Source organism: Manacus candei, unplaced genomic scaffold (assembly GCF_025592945.1).
Source record: "Manacus candei isolate 608988 ecotype Guabito, Panama unplaced genomic scaffold, ASM2559294v1 h1tg000041l, whole genome shotgun sequence".
In the NCBI taxonomy this organism is placed as follows: Eukaryota; Metazoa; Chordata; class Aves; order Passeriformes; family Pipridae; genus Manacus; species Manacus candei.
In genome coordinates this window covers 1,546,598-1,562,933 of record NW_026138089.1, presented here as the reverse complement: position 1 = coordinate 1,562,933, position 16,336 = coordinate 1,546,598, and the positions used below count along the sequence as shown (strand labels likewise).

The window sequence follows — 16,336 nt, the reverse complement described above, 5'->3', positions numbered from 1 at the left end:
TGAAGGAATCTTATTCTGTTGGAATAGACTTTGGAACGGAATCAGGGTTCAGTGTAAAAGGCAGGTTTTGAAAATATCTGATTTTTGGTAAAGAGCCATTACATAGAAATTTATTTGACTCATCTGTACATGAAACTGATGGGACTCAAATTTCTTAAACTACAGACTGTTCTTTAGTCATCCAGGTGTACTGGAACACGTGGTTTCCTTGTTTCTCTTGAGAATTTCTGAGTATCAGAGGAAGTATCTGGAATAAACCACTTTTGTCGTGATACAATTTAAAACTTCAGAGAACTCAGGGATTTTTCTTTTGTAAGTCTATGGGTGGCTATTTAACCTGCTGACTGGAAAACATGAGTAACACTGCAGATCCCTATTATCCACACCATTTAGAAGGTATAGAAAGCATCTAATCTTGCAGATTTGTTTCCGTAACAAAATAGACATGAAATAGAAGCCACTGTAAATTTAGGACGCTGGTACAACTTTTAGAAACAAATTTGCTTGCATGGCTAGCAGCTCTTAGATGACTGATAGGTGTTTCTTTTTCAATTTCCTTCTTATAGAAGTTATGTAATAAATTTTGCTTCATAACTCAGAATGACTGAAAGGCTAATTTTAGCTCTGAAGGGTTTTTACATCTAAATTGATCAATAAATTAGATGGATTAATTAAGTTCTGCTGTCAGGGCCAAGGATTGTCAGTGTATGTAACCTTGCTGATGTATCATTTATTAATCTCTCAAGGAACAATAACTTTTTTTAAACTCTCTTTATGTCCTTTCCATTTTAAGACCATCAAAAGGTCTGCCTTTAGAATGAAATTTCATCCTGTTAGGGAAATGATGAAGTTATATCAGTAATACAGACCAGCACTCACCTGCAAAAGATGAAAAAAGTTCAGAAAGAATGTAATTTATTTCTGACAGCTGCATAAATTAGAAAGAAGTGTCCTGACAAATGAACATTATTGCATTTTGTCCATCATATCAAGAATGGTGCTATAGGTTCTAGCAATTCTGTCCCTCAGTAATAATTTTTCATCCAGATGAAAATACACAAGAGAAATTAATGAGGAATAGAAACCTCTTTCATTATGACTGACCACAAAAGATGGTGTCCGCATTGTAAAGGATTTAAGGGTTGATAAGTTTAAGGAAGATATGAAATGCATAATATGTATATTTTCATGAAAAGAAATTTTATTTTCTTTAACATTTTTCAGAGCACAACATAGTCTGAATCTTACTATAGTTTCCAGTTTAAAACTGGTGTATATATATTGGTATATTAACTCCATTTTCTCATGTGTTTATTCAATCAATGCTCATCTGATATATTCTCTTACCGGGCTTTTACCAATTATTAATAAAATAAATTAATTTAAAAATAAAAATAAGAAAAAGAGGAAGAAAAGGGGATAGATTTTTTTTCCACCATATTTTGTGTTTCATTTTTTCTTTTAGTTACAACAATACAATGCAAATATCTATTTACACCTCAGAGAAACTTTTATTACTTGCATGTAGTTATGAACAGTTTCTTTTGCTTTATATCAGTGTTTCTTTTAATCTATATCAACTACTTCAACTTTCTTGGAGAAGGTTTGTGTTTGGTTTAGAATTTCACACTCAGGTAACATCTTGTCAGGGTTCAAGCTGATGATGCCACTACAAGATGTTCCATTTCTCCTTACTTAAAATGAAAACAAGAAAAGAGAGAGAAGTACCATGTGTCAGAGTCTGTACTTGACACTGCATTGCTTCTAATACAGTGCTCCTGTCTTGTAGGCTGTGGAAACAAAAAGTAAAACAAAATCGAAATCTTAAGTCACTTCAAAAGTACCAGAGGCTCATTGAATCATATATTTTCAGAGGGATGCAGACACCTGAGGCTTCACATGAAAATGACAAAAATGTCAGAGTCTATTAGGAAACAATTTCCTGCAGGCGTCTTATGTGTAGGAATCTGACTTTCATACCTTCAAAAACCCAGCAATGGCTGAACTGCATCATTAAGTGCCTAAATGTGTTTGACGGTCTTGCCCTTGTTCCTCCAGAATCTATCTCATGAAAGAAATAGTTGCAGTGAAATGACTCAAGAAGAAATTAAATGTTTATATGTACAAAAATTATATAAGGTGCACACATTCATTGTAGAGGTGTATGACTCCTCTGTTAGTTTAAGGACAAAGATATTATGGCACATAAGCTGAAGTTTCCAAAACAGCTTAAGCACTCATGAACTCTACTGTTAGATGACCTTCATTAGTACATTTCAGGAGTACATAACTAACTTTAGAAAATATTACACTGTGACAAATCTAGTTTTCATATTATAAGTTAATGAGTTTCTCTTTTAACTTCCTAAATTAACATGAACACTGCACAAAAGATTACAATGGCATGATAAAAGCATAAATTTAGTTTCAATTATTTAAAATGTATTTCTCAGAAGTGAGAATGGCTGTAATGCCTCTAGATGCAAATGTGTAAGGCCAGGCACTATTTATGTCTTTGTTTTTCTTCCTTTTAAAGAAAGGAGGATGTCTCTGTAACATAGCCCTGTTGATGTTAATAGATTTTTTGAAGTGCATAAGGATCTGGCCAAACTGTCTCTGATTCAAATTATACTGGGAAAGAAACAGGTAAAATTCAAGAAAATAGAAGTGCATTTCTTTTTATCCTTTTTTTTTTATTATTATTTGTCACATTATTAATATGCTTTCATTTTTAATTTGTCTTCCCTTCTATGAACTAGCTAAAAAATGCACTGTACACCCAACATAAACATTTATGCATCACAAGTGTAGGGGTTTTTTTTGTTTGAAAGTGTTCTTGCTTTCACAGTAGAGAGCTCTTGATAAAGTTGCAAAATTAACTAAGCTTCAATTGCTTTGCCAATTAAATTTCAAGAAATTGCATGTGATTCTACTTTATAAAACATTTTGATATAATACAGTTACAACAGTATTAAGTTTATTCTCCAGTTTCAACTGTCACAATGACCAACTTCTTTAAATGGAGGACCTCTTCATGCTTGATGTGTTGATAGCTTTGCACTACTTCTGTACACTTCATGGTTTCAAGCTATTCACTAGAAAATAATTAGGTATTTGAGTTTCATTATAAAAGAAACACCACAGCTCACAGGTCCTGAACTCTGAAAATGTGAAAAGAACTTCCCTCACTGATTCAGGGACAAAATTTCCCTCTCTTCCAGCCCCCAACCTGACCATTCTGGTTTGGGATGAGCACTGAACTATAGCAGGCTTACTTAGTCTTTGTTGTTGAATTGTATTAACTGAAAATTTTCAGTGGTAATTGAAGAAACATGAAAAAAATCATTGTTACAAAATCAAATATTTATTTCATATTAAGCACTGAAATGTTTGTATTGTTATGCAGCTTGTGAAAAATTCTTTTCTGAAAAGGGAAATATTACACCCTTAGTTACTTTCAATCACTAAAGATAGATGCATTCTCTCGCTTTTTACAAAAGATTTCATTGTGGATCATTGATGCTTAAAGTGTATTTTCCTGTAAGTTACAGTTTCCCCTTAATTATTGAAAATTTAGGTAAGAATGTTTAAATTACCGTCTGTAATGTCTTTTTCATAACATTCTTTTGTGCCTGTTTGACACTAGAAGAAGAAAAGTGTTTTCTCTGTGTGTTTTGTTGTTCTGTTTTTTTTTTAATCCATTTGCTTTAGTTTATATAAGAAATTTTAACTGTTTGGCATCAGTAGCTAAAGTTTTGGGTCAAAACATTGCTTATGAAGTATGAAATTACTTCTTTTTAGTGCTGATAGGTTTTGAGAAACATGAGATTTTGAACTGCAGTTGTTATGATTGATTTTTTTCAATTTTCCATAAATTTAGTAAATTCTATTTTTTCATAATATCCAAAATATTGCACAAAACTGAATCCTTGTAGATTCAGAGTGTTTCTGAAAGCACTAAAACTCTTTGGATGGCTGAACTGAAATTGTAAACAAGGAAAACCAGTGAGATGCATTTGTTAGAAGGGAAAAAAATCACCCTTATCTGCTTGATTATACATTATTGTAAAAAGAGTTTGTTTTAAGGTGACTATTCAAAATTCATCCATGATTACTAAACAATAATTGATTATAATGTGGAGGCCTGCTTGCAATGTATATGCATAGTTTTATTAACCGTGTATATTTTACTGAATTTATGACATAGTGAGATTTTTTTATACATTGCCTCTTTTATTATGAAACTCTTCTTCTTACAGAGTTTAACTTGACAGATCTCATTAATCATATTTATCATACAAATATGAAGTGTAACCTTTTGTGTAGAAACTCTTTTTGTATAGTTTCCTCATGGGTGAATTCCCAGTAATTACATTTAATGGTTAATGTCACATCTGAGCATAGATGTAATTAGCCAAAGTAGAGATGTTGGTTTCTCCTTCATTTGATCATCTAAGCTATTTCAAGTTTCATTTTTGTAAGTAAGTGAGTAAGTGAACTGCAAATTGGAATTTCAAGAATTAGTGTTTGCATCTGGCATACACAGACTCATTGACTCCACAATCCTAAAGAGCTGTACAGATCTGTAATGTCATGGCCTTATAAATAGCAAAAAAATAGACAGTAAATACAGGAAAAGACTTTGTTTGGGTTTTTTCATTCAGGTGAAGTTGATATATACATTCAGATTAAGAGACAGTTTAAAGTTAGAAATTTGGAAGATAACTAGAGGGCCAATGCATTGCTCCTCAGAAGAGTACAGAATCAGATCCTAACCAAATAAATATGAATTTGTAGGGCACATCAACAAGTTTCCTGGAATAATCAATGACTATGACAATGTAGAATGTCTTAAGTGTTATATATATTGCATTATATTTTCTATATTTATTATTGTGATGTATTTTTTCATCTTAGAGTGGAAGAGTTGCTTGAAATACTCCTTTCCAAATAACAGATTATAGAACTGATGTATTGTGGTGTTCCCTACCATATGGAAATGCTTAAAGCAATATATCATAACAGAATGCTTTATCTCCAGTGCTTTCAGTACTGCTTGCTCTGTAATTTCTTGAAGCATTCATTAATTAAGGAAGTACAATGCAAGTAATTGAATTTCAGACTAAGATCAAAATAAATAAATGTGCCTTTAAAGGGAGAAATGTTGCTATTATTAGAATACTTCTGACTTAGTTTATTTCAATTATTTGCATAGCTGTAATTAAGCTATAGTGCACTTCACATCTGCATTAAAATTAAGTAGAATAAAATTATCACTTTTTAATAACATCAAATTAAATTTCATTAATGAAAACTTAATTACTAGGTTTCATATTAGATATAATTAGCTAATGATCTATAAATCTGTATAAAACACAACTTAACAATATAACACCTGACATGATAAAATAACTAATCTAAGCCCAAGAAGTAATTAAGAAGATGTCATATGTGCCATATTTCACTATCCATGAGTGAAGACAATTGAAGCTCTGGTAAAATATACAAGATGAAATTTGACTTGGCCTGCCCGAGGCATGTGCCGAGGGTTACTCCATTAAATGGTGGCTTTTATTTTCTTCGTTTGTTCTTTATACTAAGACTTTCACCAGAAAAAAAAATTATTAAAATAAAAATCTCCTAAGAGAGAATATTGAGATTTCTCTGATGAATTTTCTCACATTCTTTGGATAGAACTTCTACTCAAAAGCAGTAAGAAAAACATGTTCTATTTAGTTAATTGCAATAGTTTAGGTTTTCAACTTTGATGTCATTATGAGCTAAACTGCTCTGCAAGTCTGCTGAAGTCCTGTCATACTTACTCTTGATTTTTCCAGTTATTGAAGAAAACAAAGCCATGAAAAGGCTAAGCAATAAAATACCCTCACTCCTCTGGAAAATAATAATGATATTGTTGAAATTTACTTTTTCACTTGCCTCCTCATGTTCTCGTCTTAGTTTATTGAATTTGGTGATCTCTATAACTCAGAGAAGAAGTGAGCAATATAAAATAATTATTTATTATTTTTCAATATGTGAATTGATCACTTAAGTGTACGTTGGAGTTCAGAGCATTGGAGTACATATCTTTCTGAAATGTCTTACAAGCTATTTGATTATTAAAAAAGATATATAATACCCCTGTTGTTTATTTCCTGAAGACCACTTTGAATTTCACTGAGAATATAGATTTTTTTCCTAACTTAAATATATATATACATATATGTACATAAGTAGAAGCAATAATCTCCACCATATATGTTTCTTAAAAATAGATTCCTGTTCAGGGACTTTCAAATACTTGAAAAGCTGGTAGTCCCATCTATATTAACTTTGAAAGTTGTCAAATATGCTATGTTTAACACATGGACAGTTTCCTGTATATGCAGAAACTATGTCAGTATTCCAGTACTTTAGGTTGCCTTAAATTTTAGAATTCTAATTGCCTGTAATGTGTTTGCTAAAAAACAGTTTTGTTTGGGTTTTTTTTTAGTGCAGAAAGGTTATAGAGTTGCTGATATTGTTAAAAAAGTAAAAAGACAAGTTTTCACTTTACATAAACTTGTCTATAATATTTATGTTCACTTCAGTACAGTTATTTCTGATTAAGGAGTTCATGCATGTATTCATGTAACAATAATGATACAGTATAAATTTGTTGAGGAAAATATATTCAAGTTTGTAAGTGATTATTAAACTAAGATCTAGGCACTTCAAAGTGGAATGAGACCCTATTTAGAGCCAAAAGGAGTGCAGGCTATTGTGATTTGCCATGTGGCCATATTGCTTTCAGATTTTAACATGTCCTTGTGGGCCAAGTATCCAACCAAATATCTTGCCAAATTTTTGAGAACTAAATAAGCATACTTTGAATGCAAATTTAGGAATTCAATGTTATTCTAATAAAAGAATTACTATTAGTGCAAATCACTCTAAGCAGTGTTAATTTGAATAGGGCATGAGAATTCCCTCCACTTTAGGAACAAAGGAGATGTTGCCATCTGCAATTCATAATTTTTCTGAAGTTTGGATCTTGTTTGCCTATTCTTGAAAATGCCTAGATCCCTCTGGCTGTGTGGGCAAACAGAGCCTCAGCTCTTCAAGTTGTTGTATTGACAGACTTTCTATCAATCCAGATGACTTTGTTGAGGTTTCTTCCTCCTTTATTTTCTCCTGTGCTTTATTGATAAGTGATCACCAACTCCTGATTTCTTCTTGATACATAATCCAATTTTCTGTGTTCTTCTGCTGGTGGTTGACACAAATGGGAAAACAGATTTGAATTGTTGGACACAAGTAATGTGCTTGCTGTATGCAGGACTGCTTTAGTTCCTTGTCCCCATGCCACAGGAGCAACAAATTACAATTAAACCAATAAATTCTGTATTTTCCCAATGATATTTTTAAATTCTAAATAGTGATATAATGAAAACTTTCTCATATTCACCCTTCTTCTTTTCCTCTGGGTCCCAAATTCAATAGGAACAGCCTTCTGCATGGAGAAACAGAACTGGAAAAGAGCAGAGTTTCAGCAGGTGCTCTGCATCCCCAGTCCTTCACCAGTAGAAGTGAGATGTGGCTTCAGGGTGTTGAAGATTTGCCTCAGGTCATGTTTATACTTTTGATAACACAGCCTGATTGCTTGGTCTTTCTTTAACAGTTGTCCATAAAACCATCTTTACCAAGTATCTCAGGGTTATTTATTAACCAACAGTCTACCATTTATTTGTTCTTGTAGCTATAAGGCCTCTGATATGATCTTGTGTTTGTAGATTCAAAGCCTTCACCTGTGTATTGTGCTCATACCTTTAGGGACTACTAAAACAGTGATCCATGAGAAGACACATAGAAACATAAAGGTACAGTGAGTTCAGTAAAAGTGCACCTGGAGAGGAATAATCCTGGGCAACAAGATATGCTGGGGGACACCCACGTGGAGAACATCTTGCCAGAAAAGGACCTGGGAGTCCTGGTGACTACCAGGTTGAACATGAGTCAGCAACATGTCTTGTGGCAAAGGCCAATGGTATCCTGGGCTGCATGAGGGAAAGGGAAGTGATCCTGTCCCTCTATCAGCCCTGGTGAGGCCACATCTGGAGTGCTGTGTCCAGTTCTGGCCTTCCCTCTACAACAGAGACAGGGACATACTGGAGACAGTCAAAGGGCCATTAAGCTGATTAGAGGACTGGAACATTTCTCCTATGAGGAAAGGCTGAGGAAGTTGGGATTGTTCATCCTGGAGAAGGGAAAGTTCAGGGGGATCTTAATGTATATAAATACCTGAAAAGAGAGTGTAAAAAGGATGGATCCAGTTTCTTTCTAATGTTACCCAGTGACAGGAAGAAAGGCAACAGGCGCAAACTGTAACACAGAAGGTTCTGTCTGAACACCAGGGTGATCAAGCCCTGGCACAGGTTGCCCAGGGAAAGTGTGGAGTTTGCTTCCTTGGAGATATTTAAAAGCTATCTGAACATGATCCTGGGCAATCAGTTCTATGTGTCCCTGCTTGAAGCTCTGCTTGACCATATGACTTCCAGAGATCTCTTCTGACCTCAGTCATTCTTTGATTCCCTAATTGCTTTGGTACTCTCCTGTTATTATTATCTGGTAGTTTCAGCAGTACACTGATTCACTGTCAGAATTACAACATGGCATAAGCACATTCTGTCAGCTATCTCTGAATAGATGCTGTGAAGTAGCACATTAAAACAGAGAATCTTGTTCACTTTTAATGAGACACACCTGTCCTTGAAGCTATCCCATCAAACCATAACTATGTAGTAAGTATATTGGCATTTGGGGCAGACTTTGCACTATTTCATTTTTCACCTCATCTCTACCTTTTTTATACATTGATTTATCTGTCTTTGGAGGCTAAAATCAAAGTTGAATCTGTCCTTTACAAATATTTTACTATGTTTTAAAGTCATATACTGCATTACATACTTAATAAAGATTTAGAGAAGTGAAATTCATTCATTGATCTGAACATGTTAGACAGTTTTTAAAATGCGTATTATTATATCATATCACTCATGTCAATCCTTAGAAAGACTTAGTAATCAAAATCATCAACATCAGTCTTAAAGCGAGAGCTCAACGATATGCTGTTAAAATAAATGTCAGCTAAAAATCACTGTCACAGTTTAAATAATTCAATTTCCTTTTCAATTAGAAATTTTTAAAATTGCATTTTTAAGATTGCAAAGTACTGACTGGTACTGCATGAAGTTACATTTTGGCTGAAAAAGTATAATCAAATTACATTTTTACTTTTTCCCTCAGAGTAAAGCTTGGTGTTTCTCCATTGTTGCATTGAAAGCAAAGCATTTTTAAATTCATAGAATACTTTCCCACATCATAAATATCTTTTCTGTAACTTCCACATCATAGAAAGTGCAGCTATCTGTACTGCTAAATGTACTGCTAAAATTTCACCACTTCATACTAATTGAATTGGATGTCAAAGTTTTCTTTGGCTTTCCGTTCATTTGTGCTGCCTTCCTATCCCAAGAAATTAAATTTTTATGCTCTTATAAAGGTTGTGTTTAGATTCCCAGTCACAAAATATGATATTCTTTGATTTCTGTAAGACCCTCATCACCATCCTAGGAAATCTTTTGTCACAGAGCACGGGTACCAGAAGGGATTCACTACAGATGACTGTTAAAGTGGGTGCAGAATGATTAGCACGTGAAAGAGTGGTCCATTAAGGGATATTGAAACCAACCACTGTCTCCAGAAGTCCTTGAAGCACCAGTGGCTGGAAGCTGGCAGGGCTACCTGGAGATGTGCCAGGATATGACAGTTCTTACAGTAGGACTGAGTCCTTGCTGTCACAATCTTAGGGACAGGGAGAGAAGCCCAGCTCTCAGCCACCTTCTAACACCGCTGTTGGTGGTTGAGGAACTGTTGATTTGGAATAGCTGAGAATCTTCATTCACAGTATTAACTGTGAACGTGAGGAACATCTTGTACTCAAAAAATGAGTGTAATCAGCAATCACCCAGTAGACAGTATGATGATAATAGTTCTCTTTCATCGTGGACCTTCTGGATTTGCAACAGGAGGTCAGACATTTTTCTTCTCAAGGCATTTGAAGAGTGCAATTGCATGCATTGATTAGGGTAAAACTAGCTTATGTACTATAAAATGTTTAAGAAAATCTATGGAAAGAAGCAATTCTCTGATCTGGAGTATATGTATTTCAACTTCCAAAAATTAAAAAGGGAGAAAAGACAGACACTACCATCTATTACATATTTGATTATATTCAGATAAGTATTTTTTTTTAAACTAGTAACCCTGATTTTATACAGCTTTTTATGCAAATTTTCAGAAAATAAAATTAGAAATAATTAATTCCTGGTAAAGTGTAGCAGGAGGAAAAGGAAGATACGCAGTCATGATTATATGTGTGTGGAGAACTGGCATAAAATATTGTCTAAGTGAATAACTTCGGTCCTTTCATTTGACAGTTTATTTGAATGGACCTACTTTTGCCCTTTCATATGCCTTTCTGGGGCCTGAACTTCTAATTCCTCCTGGGAAATGGAGGACAGGACATGAGGCACGGCACTGGACTTTTTCAGGCCTGAGGAGGACCTGGAGGCTTTGGTGTGAGGTGTGAGGTTTCCAGCAGGAAGAAGCATATGAGATGAAAGGTGTTAAAATGCACCATAATATGTGTGCTAGGGCATTAGGCACTGCTGTCTTGGAAGTCAGAAAGTGGAAAGATATTGGGCAATATCATATTTTCTGGATAGCAATGTGCTTGTTTGTCATTCAGTGAAATTTAAGCTGTTTCCAGGACATCCAGACTTATCACCCATACTCTCTGCAGTTCAGTTTTTCACATACTTCAGAAATGTCTGTTATTTTTTGATTTTTAGGTGTGTGAATAAAGCTACTGTGTAAGTGCTCCAAAGCAGAAACATGACTGGGTATGGGATTTCACTTCTTCACCAAATAACTTTGAAAAAATCCCAAAAATTAAATGGTCACCAAATGTTTAAAAAATAGATAACTTTCAGCTAATTCAAATAGGTGTTTTGTTTGCAGATATCATAACATCCCATCTGCTTATCAGATGAGGCATATCTCTTGACATGGTGGTAAGGAGGCTATCGTTTCCATCTCTAGCAACTAGTAGCTAAACACCCTCCCTTTGAAATTGGAATGTTTCGACTTATATTACCTTGATTCTTGTCACTTCAGCAAAAGTAGTCTTCAATTCTCTCTGAACCAAGACTTTCCAAACAATATACATCTTTTATTTCTGCTGATTTCCCTGTTCTGGAAGTTTCAAGAGAGATTAGTCAGAATTACAAATCACAGGCAGGCAGTCCTAAGAAAATAATTGTACTGACTAGCCAAAACAGTCTCTCAAAGAGGCACTGTACCAGAGTCAGGTGGAGAAGAAAACTTGTCTTTTTAGTATTCACAGTATGTAATACTTAGTCTGGATTTTCTTTGTCATGCTTCTGAGAGTCACAGCCCCACAAGTTCATTAATAGCCATGTGTCTCCACCAACCTGGTTGTTAAATTTAATATTTGCCCAAATTTATCAGAAATTAGTTTAAGACTGTATGTAAGTTATAGGTTAACATTGCAGTCCTAATTAAAAAAACAACAACTCACATTGGTTTTGCTGAAAACCATACAGTTTAGGTATTTGTTATGCATTTACTACCTGCAGATAGTAAATCTTTACTGACTTCAAGCTATAATCTTGGACTTCTACAATTTCCTCTTGCCATATCTGATGTTAAACATATTTGTTTATTGCAAATTACTAAATTTTGAGTCCTGCAATGTTGATTAGTAAATTGGAATATATTTGGGATAAAGACTGTCATTTTACCATTTTTATACTAGTTGCTCTATAGGAAGCAGTTTCTGATGTTGGAAATTAAGTACTGCTATAGCACGCATTTTAAGTGATCAGATTCATTAAAAACTATATCTGAGGGATGTTTCATGATCATAAAATGCAGATGGCTAATTTTCATTGAAGGTTTCAGCTCAAGTACTGGTTGTCTTTATATCTCACAGTAGGAAACTTCAATTTGGAGACTAAAATCTGTAGTAATCCTTGAGAATCATATGTACTATATAGTGTTCAGATCTTCCACAGCTGTATATTAAAAGATTGGGACCAGAAGAAAAAAGGACACTAATTTTCAACATTTTGCCCATGCCATTTAGGAGAGGCTACTGTGAAGAAACAGTGTTGTATAACCTCAACTTCTGCATGCCAGGGACATGGATTCCTTTGCTTAATATGTGCATTGGATTCTGCTTACACAAAATAAAGATCAGTACTTTTCTTCAAAGAGAATATTTTTTCTGAGGCCAATATGAAACATTATCTCCTGTATGTCTCAGTATTCAAGTGAATTTCATCAATTTTTAACGTTTTTTTTTCTTCAGCAGTTTAAGTCAATAACATGGTGCCTTTAAGTAAAAATCTATCTTATATTTTGCTGTGTGTTTGTTAAATTGATAAAAATTGAGAACAGAGTGTCTTGGTCAGTCTTTACTGCTATTCCTACTTATTTTCTTCACTGTTCCATCATAACTGATATTACAGGCAATAGCAGTCAGCGCAAAGGGATTTTATTTTTGCCTTTGTGTTTTGTCTGAAGTCTAGATCTGAAATTCTTTAGTTCCATATAAATATTTATCTCTAGCCTGAAAAGAGGCTTGCTGCTCTCCTTTCTAGTTATAGTGCTAAGTGGTTCACAGTCACCTAAACATAACATTTATTTAGCGTAAGAGAAACACTTGTGACCTTTTCCATAATAGGATGGGTGTGGTTGCTGCACCATATCCTGTCCTTGGCTGCAGCCCTGTCCGTTCTCTATGCCGAGAGGTCTTCAACCTGGAAACACTGTTGCCATTCTACCAGTGATACACAGAATTTGCTGAAGGTTGCAAAGTTTTGCAAAGCAGTTTAATGCTCTGGAGCCCTAGCATGCCCTTTCAGATGCAAGAAATTCTTTTTTTCATTCTGCTTGTGTCCATCACAGGCGTATCCATGAGCTACACTTCTGTGGAATCCAATAGAAAACTGTGCATGTTCTAATTGCAGAAGGCTATTCCAAAGTTTTGAATCCTAACAACTTTGCGTGAATGTCAAAGCACAAAATACCTCACATGAATTTTGCTGTAGAACTGGTGACTTATTTTTCTCAGAAAAAATCTCATATAAAACTTTGTGTGACTATTTACAGTTCATCCATTATTTTTTCTGATATATTTTTCCAGATTCAGCTGTGATGCTGATTCTTCTTCAAAAGCGGTATTGAAAACTGAGAAATTGTCTCTCTAACTTGTATGTGTTGCAGCCTATTCCTTGTGCTGGTTGTTTTTGTAAATTATCTGTTTCAGAATCTCTTACTTAATTTTTACGTGTAGTGAAATTTAGTTGTTAAATTTTGCAGTATAATTACAGTATCAAGTTATTCAGAAAGTTATTGGCAGAAACACAAATATTTAATTAATATTTTCTACCTTTTCTGGATTTTTCTTTCTAAGATCTCTTTAAAATGAACTATTTTTACAGGAATGGGCAGATGGGAAAAATACTTCTTTCCACAAATTTTTCTGCTCTGTGTGCACAGATTCTCTATGGCACACAAATATATTATTAGTTTTGAGGCAGATTTTCTTTTTTCAGTCTTCATATCCTTGATGTAATTTATTTTTCAATTAGTGTAGGATAAACTAGAAACAAAAGCAGAACAAAGCCCTTGAAGTAAAGCAAATTAACAAGTTAAGCATGAGGTCAAACAGAAAGTAAATGTACAGCCTATAGGCACTTCATATCCATCCAAGAGAAACAAATATAAGCACGCATGGGTGCTCCCATATATTACATAGCAAAAAATAAGAGCCAGCCTTGAGCAAGCAAGGCTGAAATTGAATGAAAGAGAGGGAAGTAATGAGAAAAACATATGTTGTGCTTTTCTTAAGTTATTAGTGTATTTGTTCATCATTAGTCAAAAATAAGTGTATTTAAAAAAAACCTTTTAATACCTTTCCAGTCTTTGTTTCAGTTGCAAAGCCTCTAAGAAAACCTTATTTTTTGTCTTCTTTTATAAGTATAATCAGTGCCCATTATATATTTAGCGGATGTTCAAATGATGCTAAAAAGCACTCAGTTTTCTTACTTCTAGTCAATGCATAATATGTTTAGATAGCCAATAATGTTTAATCAGTGTTGTAAAGTTATAAAGTTTGTCATGAAGTATGAACTTCTGGAAATTTAATTTTAAGAAGGAAGCCTGACTATGGCTTATTACAAAAGCCCAAACCCCCCCCCCCCCCCAAAAAAAGAAGCCAAACCCAAAATCACTAAAAACCCCACAAAGCAAACCAACCAACTAAACAAAACAAAAAAAACCACTGCCCAAAGAACAATAACAACAGCTTTAAATAAGAAATTCAGGAGTAGGGTTAGATATAAGAGCACTTTGATATTGCATACACATTAAACTAAGAAACTGGTCGAAATTTAGTGACTTCAGTATCTCTGATTCAGTTTAAATCCCCAATACTTGAACCATCTCACATTTTGAAAAGGAAAAACAAATCAGTTTGGAAAATATTCTGTTTTAAGGATACTGATTTCCTGTGGAACTGTGAAACGTACATGTTCCTCTTCCCTCTAGGGATTTGCCTGCACTTATCTGTTGGTTTTATATAGATCTTCACTTTTGGTGAAACAAAGAAGAATCAGCAATGTTTAAGACCTTATCTGTCAAGTATACTGTTAGAATTTGGTTTTGGCAGCCTCTGCTATTATATTGCACAGCCATATTCTGTGAGTGATTTTTTTTTTATCGTGTTGATGCCTTTTAATTCAGTGAAAAAATCACTTTTTTTTTTTCCCAAGGATAAAAGATTTAGAAAGCAAAGCCAAACTCAGAAAGTTTAATGATAGAGTATCCCACTCACTGACTCTGCCCTTTATCTGCTGTTTTATTGAATTTTTACGCTGATTACAATGGAGGTGGCTGCAGATACTTTCTGTCTAGAAGGGCCAGAGACACGTTTCTGGAACACTTATGAATGACAGTGACTCTTTTGTTTCCATATTGATGTAGCCTGAAAAATTAAAATATCAATAAACATAACTTTTCAGTGAATCTCCTTTTGTTGCTGAAAACACATGCCATATATTTGGTATCATCCCTGTCTTAGTTAAAAAGAACAAAAATACCCGCAATCTGTTTTTGAAAGGTCCAGAAAGACTTTATTGAAAATACAATTAGAGCTGTTTATGTATTAAAGCACTTTGTGCACTGTAAAATAAGAGAACTATAGGAACTAGATACAGCAATGGATCTCTCATGTTTAAAATAGCAAAAAAAATCCAAAAAATAAATCAAAACTGATTGCTTGTAATCTAGTTTATGTGTGGAGAATTACAAGAGAGACAGGTTTTACTTGCCCAAAGCAAAATAATAGATTGGTGACACAACTAAAAGTAACTAGTAAAGATTCCCCAGAAGCTTATTCTTTTAGGCTATGTCTTCTCTGGGACACAGAGTAATGTATTTTTACAACACTATATAGGTTAAAAGACCTTTTAACATATGTCTGGGAATTGAACCAGCATAAGTCAAAGCCCAGTTTTTAAAAAAGTCAGCATGAAAATAGAAAATTATACATTTTTACTTCCCAGAGGGTGAGTTTCCATAATGAGATTATGATCAAATGTACACTTTTAAAAACTTTTTTCCTTAGCTATGCATAATTTTGGGTAAAGTGTTCAAACACTGAGGATAAGCATCTCAGAAGATACTGCATTTAATTTCACTGTAGGAACTAAATTCAGAAAGCACAAATACTTGAAATACTGAAATTAGGGTACACAGAGTAGACAAATTCCTGTAATTATGGAATTATTCTGAAGAGTGAGTCCAAGGACAAGATTAAATAAAAAAGGAATAAAAAACCTTAGGGTAAATCCATATCAGTGTTTTATTACCTAGTGTTTAATTGTGAATTTCCTCCTGCTGTTGCTGGCTGGCTACTGGGCAAATTATAAAGAAGGAGCAACATATGAAAGCAAGTGTTTTACACAGCTAAATGAGCTGCAGTGTTGGTGTTCCAGAATTAGTATATCTACGCTTGATGCAATATGTACCTCCTGCTATATGGAAAACCCTCACAGATTAAAATATTGATATTTAATAAATGCATCAAAATGCCAGCAAAAAATACACAAAAACATTTTATGATAAAATTTATGTTAAACAAAAGGTCAGTTGGCATACTTTCTGTGCCAGATTTATTGCTAACATGCTGTGCCTCTTACAAAATAAA

The 16,336-nt window shown here is 34.0% G+C and overlaps 1 protein-coding gene across 1 annotated transcript in view; it reads left to right on the top strand.

Moving 5' to 3' along the window:
• The window catches only part of IL1RAPL1 (interleukin 1 receptor accessory protein like 1), a 690,660-nt gene that overhangs the window by 151,483 nt on the left and 522,841 nt on the right, over positions 1-16,336 (top strand). The gene's annotated exons all lie outside the window — the stretch shown is intronic.